The 19,600-nt window shown below is 39.0% G+C and overlaps 1 long non-coding RNA gene across 1 annotated transcript; it reads right to left on the bottom strand.

Annotated features, from left to right (window-relative positions):
- Positions 1 to 2,010: 2,010 nt before the first annotated feature.
- Positions 2,011 to 16,934, bottom strand: LOC122865963. The gene is made up of 3 exons (XR_006375588.1): positions 16,306 to 16,934; positions 15,611 to 15,715; positions 2,011 to 6,287 (listed from the first exon to the last, which is right to left on the bottom strand). It is a non-coding gene; the product is annotated as an uncharacterized LOC122865963 (long non-coding RNA).
- Positions 16,935 to 19,600: the final 2,666 nt, after the last annotated feature.

The following is a 19,600-nucleotide window of genomic DNA, read 5'->3' as shown; positions in this document are numbered from 1 at the left end:
TGGAGGAGTTAAAGGGGATATGACGCCATTGACAGGTGACCAAATGAAACGTTGGTTTACCATGAATAAAATTACAGATTTCTCTGGGTTTGAACATTGTTGGAAACATATGGGATAATGTAAGTACGCAACTCAACAAAATAAATAACATAGGTCTAGCCTTTTTTTAGACATTTTAATGCGGAAATGTTACATATTATACCTTTAAGTAAGAATTTGATTATTTTTACACTCTGGTATTGCTACTTTTACTTGCATAAAGGATTCACCACTTAAAATAACAATAGTCACACTGTCAAATGAATTATGCTACACTTCATTTATGCAAAATCGGACAATTTTTAACAAAATAAATGTTATAAGGTAAATACTGTTGTGTGCTTATTGTGTTTCTATATGCATAAATGACTGTCAGCATGATTGTGCAGCTTTCTGTGTGTGTGTGTGCAGATCTGTAAAGTCTGACATGGATGAAGGTGATAGCCTGCTGTCCTCAAACCTTTTGTTTTGGAGTGCAACCACTGACTTCCTCCACCATTAATGGCTGCCTGCTCTGCTCCTCGGGTTCCCAGAACAAGAAAAGAAACACCAGACAGGATATTCTGCTGAATCCTTCCAGCTGAGTGGCAGGTATCACTGTTGCCTCTCAAAAGCGACAGGTGTGTAACTTGACCCAAAGAGTGTTTGGCAAAGACAGAAAGGCGGTGAGAGTGAAGTGTGAAAGGCTGTGTTAATCTCCTAGATACCCGCCTTGGTCAGTTTACTAGGCTGTTTGTATTTGGGGTTAGACAGGCTGATTTGTCACAGAGCTAACAGGAAGTACTTTGCTAAACTGTTGATTGTGGTTCTGTTTAGCTCAAGGAAGACAGCGGTTTACCAGTCTAGCAACAGGCCACCTATGCTAAAGCTACCTGTACTTCTAGGACTTTTAATAAATCTCTGAATTTGTTGACTGCTTGGAATTTTTTTTATTTTTTTTTTTATATAAATTGAACACAGTGGACAGATTATTTCTCAGTGAATGATCACACGTCCCTTCACCTTTAATAGCTCTGTCACACAGCAGGTGTGAGATTTTAGTGACCATGAGATGAACTCTTCTAAACAAATAACTGGGATTATCCCACCCCACTCTTTCAGATTGACTTGGAAAGCCACCATTTTCTGAGTAAAGAATTAGATTAAGTTGGGTATGCAATTTGTCAGATGGGTTGTATAGGACTGGGCGAAGGTGAGAAAAGGAGTTTTCAGTGAGGTGTTAGTGTCAACAATACAGATGTAGGTAGCTTCACAGTACTTAAGTAAATTGTGGGAAAATTATGTGAGAGAAAAAAAAGGAAATAGAGGGAAGTAGAGGTTGAGGGTTGTGTGCACATAAGTTAAAGCATGACTGACATGACAGTTAATTGAAACTCATTATTTGGCAGACAAAAGCTGGCTGTATTAATCCTCCTTCCTGTTGATGAAGTGTAAAGCTGCTGAAGATGAGGATGCTGAGAGATACAATCTAATACAATAGTAATTGAAAGCTATTACATGTGCAGGGGAAGAAAAAACTTTGAGAAAGAAATGGCAAATAAAACAAACGTGCTGTTAACAAAAACTGTGGCTGGCCGTGGACGTGATTAGTGCTGTTCCACATTAAAAGCCATTTGAAGGCCAAATGTTTCCTGACATGATTTCTATGAAGAGTACAGCATTGAGATACTGACATCCCAGCATTAGAATCTAAATAGCTCCCATTGTAAAATATCAAAATGCTGGGATAAACAGAGGCAGGATTCTTAAAGAAGTCCACAAAGATAAAAATCTTTTATTTAATTCACTCTACATCTGATCCTCCAAGGTGTTACCTGTTTACAATGACATAACCTCAGTTTCAGTGGGAAACATGAAAATGATTTATTAATGCAGTTGTGAAGCACATAAGAATTATATTAGTCAGTAAAATGATATTTGTTAATATCACAACAAACTACTGTCATGTTCATATTGATTTTTTTTCCCCAATCCTAAACAGAACAATTTACAGAGCAACATTTACAAATTCACATTTACACTGAGCAGTGTGTCATTACAAGCTTGGGTGCTTTTACTTACTATTATGAGACTCCTGGTCCGCTGCTGTTGGCAGCTTACACAAGGATGAAGAGGGTCATTTTGTCCTGGCCTTTTCTCTCACCCAATCCCCAACTCCAAAAATGATCATCTTTTGTTTTGTCTTTGTCTAAAGCTGCATCTCTACTCTCAAACTCAACAAATATGCCACACATTTGGTAAACCAATCTTTGGAGGTTTATAATGAAATAATTTATTGTTGAGTAGTTATTGTACATTGCAAGTCAATGTGTCACCAAAGTCTTATTAGATATCTCATAATTTTGAGTCTCATATCCTCTCGTATACTATGGTACATAAAGAGAAATAAGCCCACTTTCACCATTATTACTCCTCGTGCCTCTGATGAAAAGATTTTGGTTGGTCCTCAGTGAGACAAGATTGTGTTCGGATTAGCAAAAAAATCCACCATGCAATTTCAGATACAGACCTTTTTATTTAAAATATTGAATCTCCAAATGCTTTAAGATGTGGATAACTCAATATTAATTCTTTAACCATATAAACTCGTAACTTAGCAAAGATAAGACCTCTGCTTAAATGTATAATATATTTTAGGATGAAATAAGATGTAGCAGAATATTTTGAGTTGAGATTGTTTAAAAAAACATTATTGCATATAAAGAGTAATGTGAGATTTAAGATTTTAAAGTATGTTGGGTATAACATGAGTGTATTCAGGGACATTTAAGTTGAGTCTTTTTTTTCAGTTTCTAAATTACAACACAAAAAAAACATATTCCTCACAAAGTCACCAGTGCTCGCAGTATAACAATTATAAAATATGAACTACAAGGTGTAAATCATGAAATATACTGTACATTTATATCCCAATGACTGTTAAGGTTGCCTATTGCTTTGCAGCTACTGTTAAACTGTTGCTTTTGACTGTCCTTTCTGTAAAGGACTCTAAGCCTGGCAGTACGCCTGTTGTCTCTCATACACACGCACACACACACACACACATATACAAGCCCCCCCAGCCCCGTGTCAGATGGTGCTGAGTAAATCAGGTCTGACAATAACACCTCCCTTGGGTCCCACATATCACAGCTACAATTCAGACCTAATGGAGCAGCAACGGAGGGGAGGCCGCTTGGTGCGTGCATGTGTGTGTGTGTGTGTGTGTGTGTGCAAGTGTATGCATGCATGCATGGAAGCAGCAGCATGCTCTTTTTTCATTTTGGGACCTCTGGAGGAGGGGAGGAATGAAGGGATGTAGGGGAGAGAGGAGGAGGAGCACAGTGGATTATCTGTGGTACAGATATCAATCAATTAAAGCAGAGTGTTAATGAATAAGATCCTGCAGTGGTTAGGGCTTTGTGGTTGTACAGAGGCAGAGATGGGAAAGGAAAAGGTGTTGCGATGTGGAAAACTAAGAGAAGGAAAATTAGTTGTACATCAATAGAAAATATGATTTGGGTTTTTGTTTTTTCAAGAAATTATCAGAAAATAGTTTAATTTCCATGCATTAAACATATTTGATATAGACAAAGAATGGGTTTTGTTTAAATATTCCTATTTCCGATTAACAACACAAAAAAGCTAAGCATAAAAGAAGCTGCTTTAAACTTAAAAGTAAATGACTGGAGAGTTTTAAAAAAGAAAATACAAAACTGAGTGTCTCCATGATGGTGCACACACCAAGGCAAACAAACTGCAAACACAGCACTGACCAACAGCATACTTTTGTACATGCCGTAGATTAATGGCGGCAGCAGCATTAAAGCAGTCTAACTAATCAACATGGTCATTAGCGTGTGTTTTTACTGACAACTTTAATCAAATCTATCACAGCTCCACCTCTCCATTACCCGCCGGCTGCATAATTATCTCTTCATTTCATTCTTAGACGGGAATGCAATATCTGGTAATCTGTCTGCAATGGTTGACTGGAATGCATTCAGGAACATTTATATTAGAAATGTATTGGCTAATGTATCACTCAGCGCTTCTTCTCACTGCTGGCATTTAAATGTTTGTCATTTTTTATGCAATCTTTAAAGCACTTCATACAGGCATTAACCCAGGAGTGTGTACATGAGAAACATACTGATTTTCAGACAGCATGTTTGTTCAAGTATCATCATTAACAACTTCTTTACAGTTTCATGTGAGCTGTATGTGAACCCAGTGATATTTACCAAATTTACATAAAGTTTACATAATTCTAATTATTATTTTTTGTTATCTAGTCTATCTTCATGACAGTGTGGAGTGAATGAAATGTCAAAAATAACAAGACATTTTTACAAGTTATCAGAGGCCAAAATTATTTATAATGATGAAATTGTTTATTTATTCAGCATTCAAAAAAGTTGAATGCTAGAAAACAAAGTAAGTAACCAGCTCTTTTGTGTTTTAAAGCTGTCTTTCATCTGACTAAAACAAATGATTATGGAATCTGGATTTAATTAATTTCCCATGGATCAACTGAATAATTGAGTAATCATTTCAGCATTAATTGTTTTTTTATGGGTAATAAATCTTCCATCTACAATTGTGTTGGTTTATAGCAAACAAATTCCCTGGTAGAATATAACAGCAATGATTTAGCAAGTTGCTGTCGACGACCTGTGTTTGTACAGGAACTGGCAGACATGAAAAATTTTAGATACTGATGCTTTAACCATATTTCTGCTGGATTTTGCCTTCTTATTTCTGTTGTCAGAATTCATAACAACATGTTTATGTTTGCCTCACAGAGGGATAATCACCCTTTTTCTCATTAGGAGCCTTGGCTCTGCAAAGGGCCATCTTGGGGCCTTTTGGCATCTATGAGGTGTTAACAGCTCCCCACGGGAGGCTGTCTGGCTCTCACATAACCCTCGACCTCCCCGTCTACGAACGCAACACTCACCAAACCACTCAGACTCACAGATGGTCGCTATACCAGCAGCCAGCCATCACGCTTTTCAATTATCGCTACGCCTGGGAAAGGCCATTGCTCAGCTGTCAGCGCTCAGTGACAGGGGATAGGGGAGGAGCCAGAGAGGGATGGAAGGCAGAGAATTCCTGCGTCCAAAACTTGGAAAACCCAAAGAACAGACTCAGGTTTGAAAAAAAAACACACACATGATAATTTCTACCACCAACAGAAATCCTACCAGCAATACACTGCATGACAGCAAAGCAGCTGTAACACGTCTGATGTGACCATAAAAGAGGGTCTTCCTGGTACAGAGCTCTGATCTCTGGCTGAAGAAGGCGATAAATCACTTAGTATAATTGTTGTTTTTGAAGCCAGCAGTTGAAGTGACAAAAGGAAGGAGACTCACGGCTCACTTCTATTGCCTGCATGAAATGAAGGAGAGACAATGAGGGCAAGCCCTGCATGTTTGCTTGTTAGTGTTTTCATTTGAATATTGTTTCATAATAGGGAGAGGGAAAAGAGCGCAGGATATTGAGGATCTTGAGTGCACCCAGCCAAGAAATAGTCCAGCACATAATGCAATAATGCACTCCAGGTGATGTTATATCTTGAGAAACTGGTAACGGGGGTCTGATTTTTGGCACTCACACTGTGGTGCCCCAATTCCCATACGACAAAGTATATCACCCCATATTGTGTATCATTTGCTTAATGTTATTACAGTTTACAGTTGCAGAGTAAATCAAGTGCATGCCCCTCTGTCCCTACCTCCAGCCACTCCTCACTTTCCAGGCCCATGCTTTTCTGAGGAACTTTCTAGACCTGTCCACCAGATCACCCTCGCACTTGACTCCCACATCCACAGTCTCACCTGTTCACATTCACCTGCCTCATCGTTATCATCCGTCATTCAGTGTATATAACCAGCTCACCAGCCCTTTCCCCTTGCCAGTTTGTTATGTTATGTTGTGCACTTGTGTTTCAGCCATCTGTATCTGTTTGTTTCCCTGTTCCAGATTTCCTGCCTGATATCTGTTACCTACATTTTGACCTGCTGCCTGTTCATAAGCTGCCTACTGTAAGCCTGTTAATTCGAAAATTGATTTAATCAGTTACTTTTCTTTGACCTGTTCTGCAGTGTCTGTATTTTTTTTTTACATTTTCTAACTGTATCCACAATTAAGAACTCACCTTATCCCCCCCTGCTTATCCCTGTTGGGTGCTGCGTCTGGGGGGGCAACAGGTAATCAATGAGGCCAGAAACATGTGGCAGGAGCCTGGTCTTCTCTCATTAGGCCTAACAAAAAGGGGAAGACATCTGTCACATGATAAAGCAACAACAGGACCACAGTTTAGCAGTACTATTATACAGGTCAAGGTTTATGGATTTATCTGTCAAAACAGCCCCATTTTGTGGTGGTTTTAGCTGTTTTGAGATGGATAGTGAGTTCTTTTTTTTGTGATCATATATGCAATTGCATATGATTTATGAACTTTCGACTTCATGTCTAATTCATTTGTTAGAGTACTGTATTTTGAATAAGGCGCTGGTATAATATGTTCTGATGCTATAATTTTAGGATTTATATGATTTTTCTACCATCTGAAAAATAGCACATCTGTACGTTCATTCATTGTACCCATCCTGAACATGAGTGCCCGGGTTTTTATTTCACTGTGTTTCCAGCCATGCTATTTGTCTTTTCCAGAGAGGAGAAGTAATCCCGCTTCAGCCCGAGCGCCCCCCAAGGTCGCCGCCATCAGTTGCCAACACTCAATCCAGGTTGGAACATTTGTTCCAGCCCCTCTCTCCCTCAACCCATGGCTGTTGTTTTCTTTCCTTTTTTTTTTTTTTTTTTTATAATTCATCTCAAAGGATCTCTGGAGATGAGTGAGGGTGGTGTGTGGGGGGGCGCGGTGGGCGGAGAGGACAAGGGGGTGGAGAGGGCATACACTTAATCCCTGGGTCAAGATGTATTTATTGAAGATTAATAACCAAGCAGCAATCTCATCATGCTCTCGATGATTTTATAATTTGGTTTCTGGGGGTTAGGGAGGGTGGGGAGAGATCAGGGACAAAAGCAAGAGGGAGATGCTGAACTATTGTTGACACAGGAGCAGAATATAGTACACTGCACAACTTGTTGTGATTTTAAGCTTAGATACTGTATCTAAAAAGGTTTATGTGCTTTAAGGGCGCAACTTGGAGAGTAACACACGCATACAGACAAACACAAATGTATACACATTCATACAGAGCTGATCTCTTCTCATTGTAGTATAGTCTTTTTGAAAGACATCACCTGCCATGCATGTTTCAGCAGCACTGAAAGGAATCTCTCCCAAAGTCTATTTAAACCAAAGCAACTTCTCATTTGACACGTTGTAACCAAACCTGAATGGTGTAGGACAGCATTATTTGCTCTCACCTTCTGTCCAGTGTTTATGGTGTTATGTTAAACAACTTCACAGATTGTGGATTTAAAACAATATTTTTTCCACCCAGCCACCAGGTTGTATATTTTTTTAAATATAATAAATATTACAAAAGCTGGTGGGATATACATTGTTTCTTGCCTGTGTAAAAAAAAAGCTACTTAAAATGTAGATTATGTTTATCCTTTGTTTCAATTAAAAAAAAACAATATTACTGCCATACATCAGTAAACTGATACATCTGTCTAACTGTATAGCGGAACAAGATATTTGTCCATATGGAAACTGTATCTGTGAATATTGCTTATGTAGAGTGGTAGCATTCATCTCATTCAGTTAATGGATTCATTGCACACTCGGACCAAAGACCGCAAGAGAGGGAGAGTTAGAGATGTTGAGGAAGAGACACCTTTTGTCACCAAGCAACAGGGGAAAAAATGACAAAAAGAAAAATTTCAGTTCAGGGTAAAGGTTCAAAGTTCAAGGTGCAGTTTCCCGTCCAAATTTATTTATACCCCTAATAATAATGAGTGGACTGAATAGATTGTTCGTCCCTGACCTCGGTGATCAGGCAAACCTTATGCCACTATATCAAAGCAGACAGGCAGACATGTCTGCACAGTGTGACGGCTGCCATAGTTGGCCCAGCGATGGAGTGAAGGTTGGAAGGAGAGGTGGAGGGAGGGAGGGATGTATGTAGAGCAGAAGTGATGAGAGGTGAAGGGGCACCGCGTTTGCATTTTGCATGGAATGAGGCGCAGGCTGAAGGATGTGTGAAGGACACTAAGGAAGGGCAAATGTGCCGTGTGTTTTAATTTTTGCATGTGTGTGTATTTGTGTACCTGTGCATGTGGATGTGCATGAATGTGTGTGTGTGTGTGTGTGTGTGTGTGTGTGTGTGTGTGTGTGTGTATTTGATGGTTTTAAGACAGAAAAAGGTGGCCTTGAAACATCGTCTTAAACACTGAAGACACTGTATTTTTACTGGTGTGTCGGTTAACTAATTGCCATTAACTTTATGTCAGACATATATAAAGGAAATACTAGTGCTAGTATCATATCCTGTGAAAAATTACAGCCCTATTTTTTGTTACAGTGCAAGAAATCTGAATTTGACCCCCACCTATACAGTGATATTGAACTGGTGGTATTTAGTTTTTGGTTCATTTAAGGGGGTTGAACATTAGGCTAAATTATTTTGGTCAAGATTAGGGTCAATTTTATTGGTTATTTTAAGGTATATCACCCTTACCTTAACCAAAATAACTGGGTTTTGGTCATGGTTCCATGTAAAAGCTTTTTGTGCATATCAGCTGAAAAAAAACAACAACTTCTTTTTACACAAATAAGTACAAATTTCCACTGAGATCAGGCTCTACCGTACATCGTCCCACAACATGAAAATCCTTTTCCAACTTTCTCCTCACACAAACTGAGCCATCACGAGATTCCTTCCTCAGCACATTCCTCCTGAGACAAGACCATCACCAGAATCTCTGAGCATTAGCCATCAAAGGGCCATTCCCGGCTACATTAAATGTATTTAGATCTTATAAAGTGCTCCCCATTGAATCCATCACTTCTTTCAATGACTCAAGAAGCAAAAGAAGGAGGAGGGGGTGGCGAACAGGAGAAAAGGGAGCTCTGGGATTTACGGTGACAAAAAGCCGGGGTCAGGCAGGGTGTGTGGCAGCGGTATTGATCAGTGAGGCATGCAGCGCACACGTGGCCCGAACCCTGACCCTTAAATAGCGAATGAATCTCAATCCAATAGACTGGAGTGTCTGGTACAGCTTACACACACACACAGAGACACATAAAAACACACACACACCACACAAATATAAATGTACTAACTCTCACGGTCTCGCTGCCATTGCTACTAAACAGCACACCACCCCCAGCAACCTGGATCAATATCAGCAGAGCATGATTTCCACATTATAGATTGGCAGTTCCTTAATAAAAGAAAAGGTTTGCATCTGTGTAAGGGCATCGATGTTTACATGTGTGTGCAGTGTGTGTCCAATGTATGCTTGTTTATGTAGAGAGGGAAAAGATACAAAAGATACTGAAAGTAAAGAGATGTGTTTCCAGTTGCAGCAGGTTTCAGCAGCTACAGTTAAGTGTTTTTTGACTCTCCATGAAGATATTTCTCAAATACATAAGAAAATCCAGAAAGGACACAACTTTTTGCTAAACATACAAATGCTGATTTGGTGTGTATTGTTCATATTACCAAAGGAAAGACAATCTGTTCTCACAATCCTGAAACAGCTCAGCGTGTCACCCCTTGACAGTGGGCTGCTACACACACACGGAGGTAAAGGGGAAACAGTTAAAAACAATACAGGAAAAGATAGAATACTCAGTCCAACTCAACCTCTAATTACACTAATTGAATTTAATTCACACAAGGACATATATATGAGAATTATGGCGTAAGCAGGACAGCATGAAGAGATATATTAACATGCATCCACAAGGACATGCAGAGTGATAAAGACACACTGAAGAGATTCATACACACATTTGGGAATTGAATTGTAGGTGTTGATCATGAGAATTCCTAATATTTATAAACTGGAAAAAGTTGTATTCACATAATCAACAGACAAACTGATCAACATCAGTATGCATCACGGATACCAAAATAAATAATTTTTTCATATTTGATTTTGGGATACATTTATGAAAATGGTGAATGAAGATGATTAAATAGATTAAATTAATTTCAAATTGATGTTTAAAAAAACACGTGTATGCTTTTATTTTGTCTGACAATTATGGCCACTTTCATACTGATTTTTGTACATCGTGCTTTGTTTTCTATTTGCTATTTTAGTACCATATAATTATGCAGTATCATTTTTTTTGCTATAACATACAGTACATCTTTTTTTTTTTAAAAACAGAATACGATCTATGAAATCTTTATGAAAGAATGTAAAACAACAAACAATGTTATACAAAACATTAAATGGTACATTTTACAATTTGTGTGATTGTATGGGATTCCCAGGATAGGGAAGTGCTTTTTTAAATATCATAATAAAATATACTTAACAAAACAAAGCACATTTCTAATCTTCATTTATGTTTCTCATAAGGTTTATGGAAGTTGAGCTCAGCCTCTTTTTTACATTACTTAAAACATTAGAAATTATTGGAATCTGACCTTTTCAATTCAGTCCCATATGTAGATTGCCTACCTACATAAGTGCATGGTAAAATCTCCAAACAAAAAACTGCTTGGATTATTCTAATGCCAATGAAAAGCTCTCCTCTTTATTTAATGCCTCTGCCCACTTTGCATTTCTGTGATCTTGATGCTGACACACATTCACCCTCGACCCTACACAGAACGCACAGGCATGACACAAACATAAGGCTTTACTAATAATCACTTCTTCTATCTTCTTAACCCCCAACCACATATACATGCCCACGCACACACGAACACACACACCACAAAGACACACACACACATACACCTCCTGCTCTCCAACAAACACAAAACCCTTTTACGTAATGAAATTACATCGAGTCATATGTTACATCGTTGACTAGAGTTATGGGTACATTTTACATAAAATTCACATCGGGCGCATTGTCCAGGATGCATGTGTGCATACGGATTTACATTTTAGAGGGTATTAAAGAAATGAGCAGGGTGCAGTAAAATAGGAAGAGGGGGAAAAAAAATGAAAAAGCGGCCCAATTTCCGGTTCTATCATCTCAAATCCTGGCAGCCATAAATAACATGAACACACACCCACTTTCTCGATCACTTGCACAGAAAAGAAAAAAAAAATCAAAGACACATCTGTGCACAAGGTAATTTTCACTTGTTTTTGTTTTTTTTACATGAGGTACAAAAACAGATTTGTATTTCTGAACCAAACAAAAAAACATGTTATTTTGTTTATTTATGTACAGATTTTTGCCAGGATCTGATCACTGCTAAAGGTAAAGAAACATTTTAATTTTGATGTTACCAAGTGGAACTATTACACTATCCAAACTTGTGCTTTTCACACTTTCCTCCCTGTCTCTCTCCATCCATCCAGAGCCATGATCACCAGGGGGCACAGAGCCACCGCCTCTGGGCCAGCCTAGGCCATCCTTAATCCAACATGGCTCATTGGATTCCAACAAGCAAATCTCATATTTCTAAACACTGGATTATGCTTTTCTTTTATTACTGCTGGAGCTGGAGGAGAGTTACAGGGTTTGGGGGTAAGGCTGAACTGATAGGATTACCAGAAAAGCCTGTGGACTTAAATATGAAGGGAGGAATAATAATAAAAAAATACATATATGTGGTCATTAAGATGATGACTGAATGAAAAACCGGAATAAAAGAAGGCCTAAAAATACTGATAAAAAGGTAAAAGTAGGTCTGGCACAGGATAATAATCCCAAGATAAACTCAAAAGCAGTTCAATGATGACACAGAAGACAGTTGCACAAACACACTTGATTACACACAGTGAGCAGAAACTTAGTGCTCACACATCTCACATAAACTCCCCAACAAAGAAATGTACATATCAGCAGAACCAAAGGAAAAAAAAAGTATCCACAGACACAAACACAGGCGCACAGATAAACCATTGCTTGTGAATGTGGGGCAGATGCTACGATGCTACAGATAACCTTGTCACGATGCAGCCCTCTGCTAATCCCACATGTGAATATTTTCCCCATGTTCACACCTTTATGAGTATAATAATACTATCATGCCTTGGTCTCACGGCGTGCAAAGAACAGCAAAGAGCTGAGAGAGAGGGAGAGAGACAGTGTAGACTGTATGATGCAGGGGAAAGGGGTAAAAATGACCTTGCTGGAAATAACAACAGCAACCCTTAATGTGTTGCATTACAAGATATGTGATAAAACACTTTTATGGGGAGGGCTGTAAATGCTGCGGTCTCATCCCGCACTGTGCCCACTCAGCGGCCCATTTTGTCTGTGTGTGTGTGTGTGTGTGTGTGTGTGTGGGATTGGGGAGGGGTTGGTGTCCAGTGTCCAGATCCAGTGATCCTGAATGGGGGGCAGCAGCACTGACTAATTGTCATTGTGCTCACCTTGGTCCAGGTTTATTCTGGGTAAATTAATTTGTTCCCTCTCTGAAGTCATGCAAACAGTTGCATTTGTACCTTTCTTGCTGCTGGAAGGCAGCTGAGTGTCATCCCTTTAATGTGTATCTCTTCTCTCGTGAGGTATTTTATCATAATGAGGGCTTCATTGTGCTGTGCAGACAGATGATACATATATGGATTTCTCAAGTTGGCTTGAAGAGGTGTTGTTCATGTTTTTCTTTTCTGCTCTGTGTGTGGGCTGATAGAGGATCATAGAGAATATGGACTTAAACTCAGCATTGCCCCCTGATGGATGTGTCACAGAATAACAGCACCATAACCTGAGGTACAGTAGGCATTATATAACTAAAACAGGGCAACAACTTATTTTGTTGGCTAGGGTTATTATTAATTAACCTGCTCATCTATTTCTTGATTAAAATATTAATTGTTTGCTCTATAAAATGTCAGAAAAAAATCACCTATCACAATTACCTTTAGCCAAATGTGATGTGTTCAGAATCAGAATCAGAAATACTTTATTGATCCCCGAGGGCAAACTCTTTAAATTAAAATGATCTGTTTTGTCCAAGCAACAGTCAAAACAAAGATATTCAATTTACTGTCACATAAGACAAAGAAACCCAGCAAATCCTCACAACTGATTAGCTGGAACTAGATTATATTTGGATTTTTTTGCTTGAAAAATTACTTGAATGATTAATCAATTACCCATAAAATTGCAGATTAATTTTCTTTCAATTGACTAATCAATAAATCGACTAAAAATAGACATTGTTTTAACAGATAGTAGTTTACTTTTAAAGCAGCTGTTCAAATTGACTATAAAGTGTCAAAGATTGCAAATCTAGTATGGTGGTTCATTTATCCAAAAATAGTTCGATAGTTTTATATCAAGTTTTAGAAGAGAATTGGCGTTGCACAAAGACTTTCTGTAGTAAGTGCGCAGAGATTAGTGCTAAACTAGTCTCACCTCTGTCCTCCTTTCACCCACTTACTCATGATTTTGTTCATCCTAATTTGACAGTTCTCTTTTTGGTTAATGTTCTTGACCATGTCATCCCCCCTCAGTGTAATCATTGGAGCACTTCTCTTCTGGTATTCATGGCGCCCATCAGTCTTATACACCAGTTCAGCTACATGTTCCATCTTTTTCTCTCCTTTATTTTAGCATGTGAACATGCCGTGGCTTGTCATTTTCATTATGTTTTCAATCTCTGAAAAAACTATTTCCACACTGCTCTCTCTGTGCCTCTGACCCCATCTCTGTCTCTGCCTCTATCAATCTTTCTCTTTCTGTCACTCTTTTCTTTTCCAACATTCACCTTCTTCCCCGTTTGTGGACCCTGACACTCCTTCCAGCCCTCATATCCAGGCAGTGTAGATGTTAGGCCAGGACTTATCGATCAGACTATAAATTACCCATGCATCACCTCTCCTCTCCTCATTGCATGTCTCACAAGCCGTCTGAGACCTTATAGAGGGAAGAAGAGAGGGGTGGGATGGGGAGTCGAGCAGGGATGGAGAGAGAGTCTCCAGCAAATTGTTAATTAAATACGAATCAATCCTCTGCCATTTATCAGGCCATGCGTCCACCTCACCTTTAAGAGGGGGGGTTGAGAGAGGTGGGGGGAGAACAGGACGGGGAAAATCAATAAGGCGGACTGAGGGGAGGGATAAGTGTTTAATCCACCAATCAAACTATATCATCGCCATTATAGAGCGACAACTGGACATTATGGGGTGAACAGGGTGGGTTCACGTTTCAGCATCTTTTAGCCTACTACTGTATGTAGCATTCAGAAAATATTGTCCAGGCCCATTGGATTGTGTTATATACAAATCAAATACAAATGATATATTTTAGCTTGAAAGCACTACTCAGTATTTGATAGAATGCTTGGTAATTGCAGAGATAAACTAAAATCCATATGAAGTGAGAGGGCCACACAGTTTAATCAACAAACATGTACTGTGGAATCATGACCAGTGTTTGGCAGTAACACATTACTTCGGAATTATATTAATGTGATTATTTTTTTCAGTGACAAGGAGTGTAAGGAATTACATTTTGAAATTTAGTAATAAATAAATATGTTACAGTTACTAGCTTCATTACTTTGACATTTGGGGCATGTGCGTGTTCGCCGTTTTACTGGGAGTTAGATGGCAGGTTGATATAATTGTTTCTGCATTCAGTTAAAGGTCCAGTATGTAACATTTAGGAGGAGCTATTGGCAGAAATAGATTAGTAGTTTTAATTAGTATATAATCCCCTGAAAATAGGAATCATTGTGTTTTCGTTGCCTTAGAATAAGCCGTTTTTATCTACAGAGGGAGCGGGTGCCCTTCCATGGAGGTCGCCATGTTGCACAGCCATGTTTCTACAGTAGCCCAGAACAGACAAACCAAACACTGGCTCTAGATTGAGTCTTTCACGTTTTTCGCGAGTTTCACGGCCACTGTCGTTTATTAATTCATTTTATTTTAATTAATAATTAATTTATTAATTAATAAAGCACTAATGCTACTACTTGCAGGCTTGTACTGTGGCTTATGTTAAAATGCACTTGATGCTGTTAAGCATACATTATTTAAGTTCTAAAAAACAAAACCCTGTTGTTTGCTGTATTGCAGTTAGAAATAATACTGTGAAAAGACAAAAATATTCACCTAACATTGCATTTATATCGATGTCGGATTGGTAAACCACAGTGCATACTTGCATCTGTATGTCTGTGTAATCTGTACAAACATTCATATTTACATGTATATAGCTTATGCATTTATGTTTATTTGTGTGTGTGTCTAAATGTGCATAGGTGTGTGGGCCCTGCCATTTCATTCTTATTATAAATAATTGTCCGTGTGTGTGTGTGTATTCTCAGTGATGCGTTAATTATTTCAGTATTGGCTGACTGGACAGACTCACCCAAAGTCCATAAATCTGCGTAGACTGAGAATAACAAGGGATCTGACCCCCCAACTGTAAATCTGGAGGAGAGTGCTAAAGTTAGCAGAGGCAGGAAAATGATCCTGATAGGAGTTTTAGCACGTTTACATCGACTGAATGACTTACACAGTGGGTCATTCTGTGGTTAGAAAACAGTCGACTGATGTCAAGTTGGATTTGATGAAGCAGCAGAGACGGGTTTTCTGACCTGAACTCCGTTGTGACCTTTGCCTGTTCGAACATGAAGATGCACAATGTGACTTTTGTCCACTGACTTGATTAAATCCATAAATAATATGCTAATGTTTTACTACATGTGCCGTGCAATAAACAGCTAAACGTATTTAAGACTTATCATAACAAATTGGAAAAAGGTCATGAGTCCAAGCTCTTATTGTCCTCGACCTATATTACTTCTATGTTGTTTTTGCAGTGGTAAAAAAACAACATTTGGGCAGGCCTGTGAGAAAATGGATAGGCCTATGTATTTTGTTTTGTTTTTCACAGTCTACATTTTCCATGATCATTCCTCCAATCCCAAATCTACTAAGGTGATACCAAAAAACTAAAGAAACATAAGCACTGAGGATTCAGGTTTGACATAATAGGCTCTAACATACACTAACTGTGTGACTGTGAAGCTCTCACAGAAAACAATTAACTTAACCTCTAAATGCGAAGCCAACACATAGTGACAAACAATACAGCAATCTCAAGACTGGAGTGCATCTTCAGTGACCACAACATATTCATTATTATTGATCACGGTATTTATTGGCATTCAACGCCATGGCTGGCATATAAGCAGCATTGTATCTTACCGTGGGTGGCTTGTGGGGGAGACGCTGGTGCAGGTGGCGTGGCTTGGAGTTGAATATGAAGATTTCATCTTAATCCAATTAATCTGCCAACTCACGAGTAACAGTTTTTAAAAAAGTAGTTCAGAAGACAGCTGGTCATTGATGACAGGAGACGCGTTTTAATCCTGTTTGTTGTATAAAACAGTCTCTCCACACTACAAGATGGAAGTTTGGCAATGACCCTTAGGGGCAATGTATTAGGGGCAACTGTCAAGTACATCCATGACGGAAGAACAGGTGACATTTCCCGATTTTATTTTGTGGTTCAGCTGCTAAGTGAAATCGCCTGACACTGATATGCTGGCGGTAAAGCCGAGTTGGCCTGAGTTGATGCGGGCGTGATGGCGGTGATTCCTTCCCCTGCTGTTTTAGCTTCATTTAAGCTAGCCAAATCCTCACTTGTTTGGTGCACTTAATCCTCCGCCAACCATGGTTTCTTTAAATATCTTGTTATTGACATTTGCTTTGACATGTTAATTATATAACTTAGTAGCTGCCATTTGTTTTTAATTCACAGCAAAGTCAGAATATTTCCGAACCTCGACTCCTTAACAACAGTGAGGTTCACATACAAACTTTTTCACACCATGTTATTTTTCCCCCACCCGTTTTGCGGCAAGTCCCGCCCTACTGTGTTGTGATTGGCTAGCTTGTTACTCCGACGTGTTCTTGTGATTGGATGCTAGCTCCACCGGTTTTAATATTATAAAAATATACATTTTAAATCCTTATATCTACAGAGGGGATGCAACTCAATTCAAATACGCAATTTAGCCCCTTGTTCATATAACATTTGCTTCTCAGCAATCATGTATTAACAACCATAACTTTATTCAATGAATACATTACACTCAATCTTGAACCATATGTTGCCATTGAGAAAAACAAAGGATTAGAGAACTGTATAAGATAACAGGCAAATTATTTAAAATTAAAGCACTTCAGTTAAAATTATTTTATTATTTCCCTAGATATAGTTATTTTATCTAGGGAAAAGGCTGTGCTTATTATCTTAAAGGGATAGTTCAGGGGGTTTTTTTAAGTGGGGTTGTAGGAGGTACTTATCAATAGTTAGTGTATTACCCACAGTAGATGGGGGTCAGCGTGTAGCCAGTTTGGAGAAGCAGATATTTGCTCCACCACAGATGCTCAGCTCTGTATTGTTGTGAATGGGGCTCAATAGTAATAAGTATTTTAACTGCCAAAAAACATTCGACCTAAAAAAATCAATATCAGTCTAAGTGTACGCTATGAAAGTAAAATTCTCACCACTTTACCGTTCTGTCAGACAGCCCTTTTCTTTGGCACTACATTTTCTCAACTGCGGGACTTCCCTATTCCTACGCATACGCGCTGCTTTGCAGTGCACTGTATTACACCGCTCGTAAATCAGCTGTTTAGGTCGTAGTAGGAGGTTTAACAAATACAAGAAAATAAAAATTTGTGATAATGACAGCGACGAAGAAATGCTTTTTCGCTGTGGAGACGAGGATACCTTCATGAACCAGAGTATACAGAAGAAGAACTGCTGCAGATGGAGACTGAATGGGCTGAAAGAGGGAGAGAGACAGCAGGGAAACTAGAGGCCAAGCTGGAGGCAGAGCGAGAGCCCAAGCTACCTGGTGGTGCAGATGTATAAACTGTGAGCCCATGCCCACGGACCCGGAGAGCTACTGCTGCCATGAGTGGGACTTGGTTATAACACAACATGAGGATCTTTCTGAATCTGAGGATGCCAGCGCCTCACACACAGTCTGCATCACCAACCATCCAGAGTTACCTGACTTATTGACTGTCAATGTCAATGTAGATTACTTGTGTTAGCTCTTTGTATCAGCAAACTAAGATGAAATCACAAACACTACAGCCATTAGTTTACTGTGATATGTGTAGCCTACAGCACCTGATGTTGTAGTACACAACTTTACCTGCGTACTTTACTGTAATACAGTGCATTGTGAAGTCCCATGGTTGAGAAAATGTAGTGTCAAAGGAAAGGGCTGACTGACATCACGGTAAAGCGGTGAGAAATATACTTTTATAGCGTACACTTAGACTGACTTTAATTTCATGGAAATTCATCCAACAGTTCGAGACAATCGAGACATTTCACTCAAAACCATGAATGTCAACTTCATGGTGGTGCTGGAGGAAAAGTCAGGGGGTCACCATTAGGACATATCTTCAATCCATCCTATAGTTTTTGAAATAATTCAGTCTGGATCAAAGTGGTGTAGGCCTACTGACCAACCAACCGACAGACCAACATTGCTATCCCTAGAGCCACGCTGCTAGCATGGCTAAAAATGCACTTAAGTTTGCTTTAACCCCCAAATTCCAAGAAATAAATGCTGAGAACATGAACTCAGTGCTCTTATTTGAAGCTTTAACTCTTAACTCATCAGTATCATTTAGGCCTACAGTAAGGGACATAATATTGAAACATTCATTTTAAAATATGTCCAAAACCAAGTTCACCACATGATCTTTCAATGGGCCTTCAATTTACAGATGATGACCCCCAGCATCTACAAACCTGTTGTCATACTTACATGCCTGACTGACATAGAGATAACCACTGTCAAACCATGGGCAACTCTCACTTCTCCTTCCCTAAGAACCCTGGGAGCTTAACAATCATCCAACATCTGTCTGGAGCCCAGAGAAAGGCAGAGGCCCAGATGTTAGATAGATTGGTCTTATGGGAGTAGGCTTCTTGGCCCCTTCACTGGGCAGCCCAGTTAGTGAACTAGGATTAGAGTTACGACATATCCTGGAGCCAAACATAGCCGGACTCTATCCTCAGATTTAGAGATTATAACTGTAAGAAAAACCTCTGCTGTTGTTACATTTTTCACTTCTTTGATAAAAAAACAAGACAGATATTGACAGACATGTTTTTTGGACAGTTCACGTAGTCCATCATAGTATAAAGACATTCAGTGAAGTTTTAGCTCCATTTTCACTAATTTACTGATAATCTAGTCTGTTCAGTGATGATAGCACTAGAACAATGTCCACATAAAAGACAAATTAACAAGGTGTTCCAGATACAGAACAGTCAGGGTGACAAATAATGAGCCTGATTTATGATGTCCGCATAGACAAATATTTATCACTTGTCCTCCAAATATTGCTCTTGGCCCGTTGCCTCGTTGCTGCTGATTCCAAGAATTCTAAAATCCACTTTTAATTTAAGTATGTTTTTAGTGCGGAGTTTATGTGTATGTCCCTCGACTGTATATCTTTTTTTGTT

This window comes from Siniperca chuatsi, linkage group LG18 (assembly GCF_020085105.1).
Source record: "Siniperca chuatsi isolate FFG_IHB_CAS linkage group LG18, ASM2008510v1, whole genome shotgun sequence".
Classification (NCBI taxonomy): domain Eukaryota; kingdom Metazoa; phylum Chordata; class Actinopteri; order Centrarchiformes; family Sinipercidae; genus Siniperca; species Siniperca chuatsi.
Note: the sequence above shows the minus strand (reverse complement) of the source record. Positions and strands in the feature narration are given on the sequence as shown.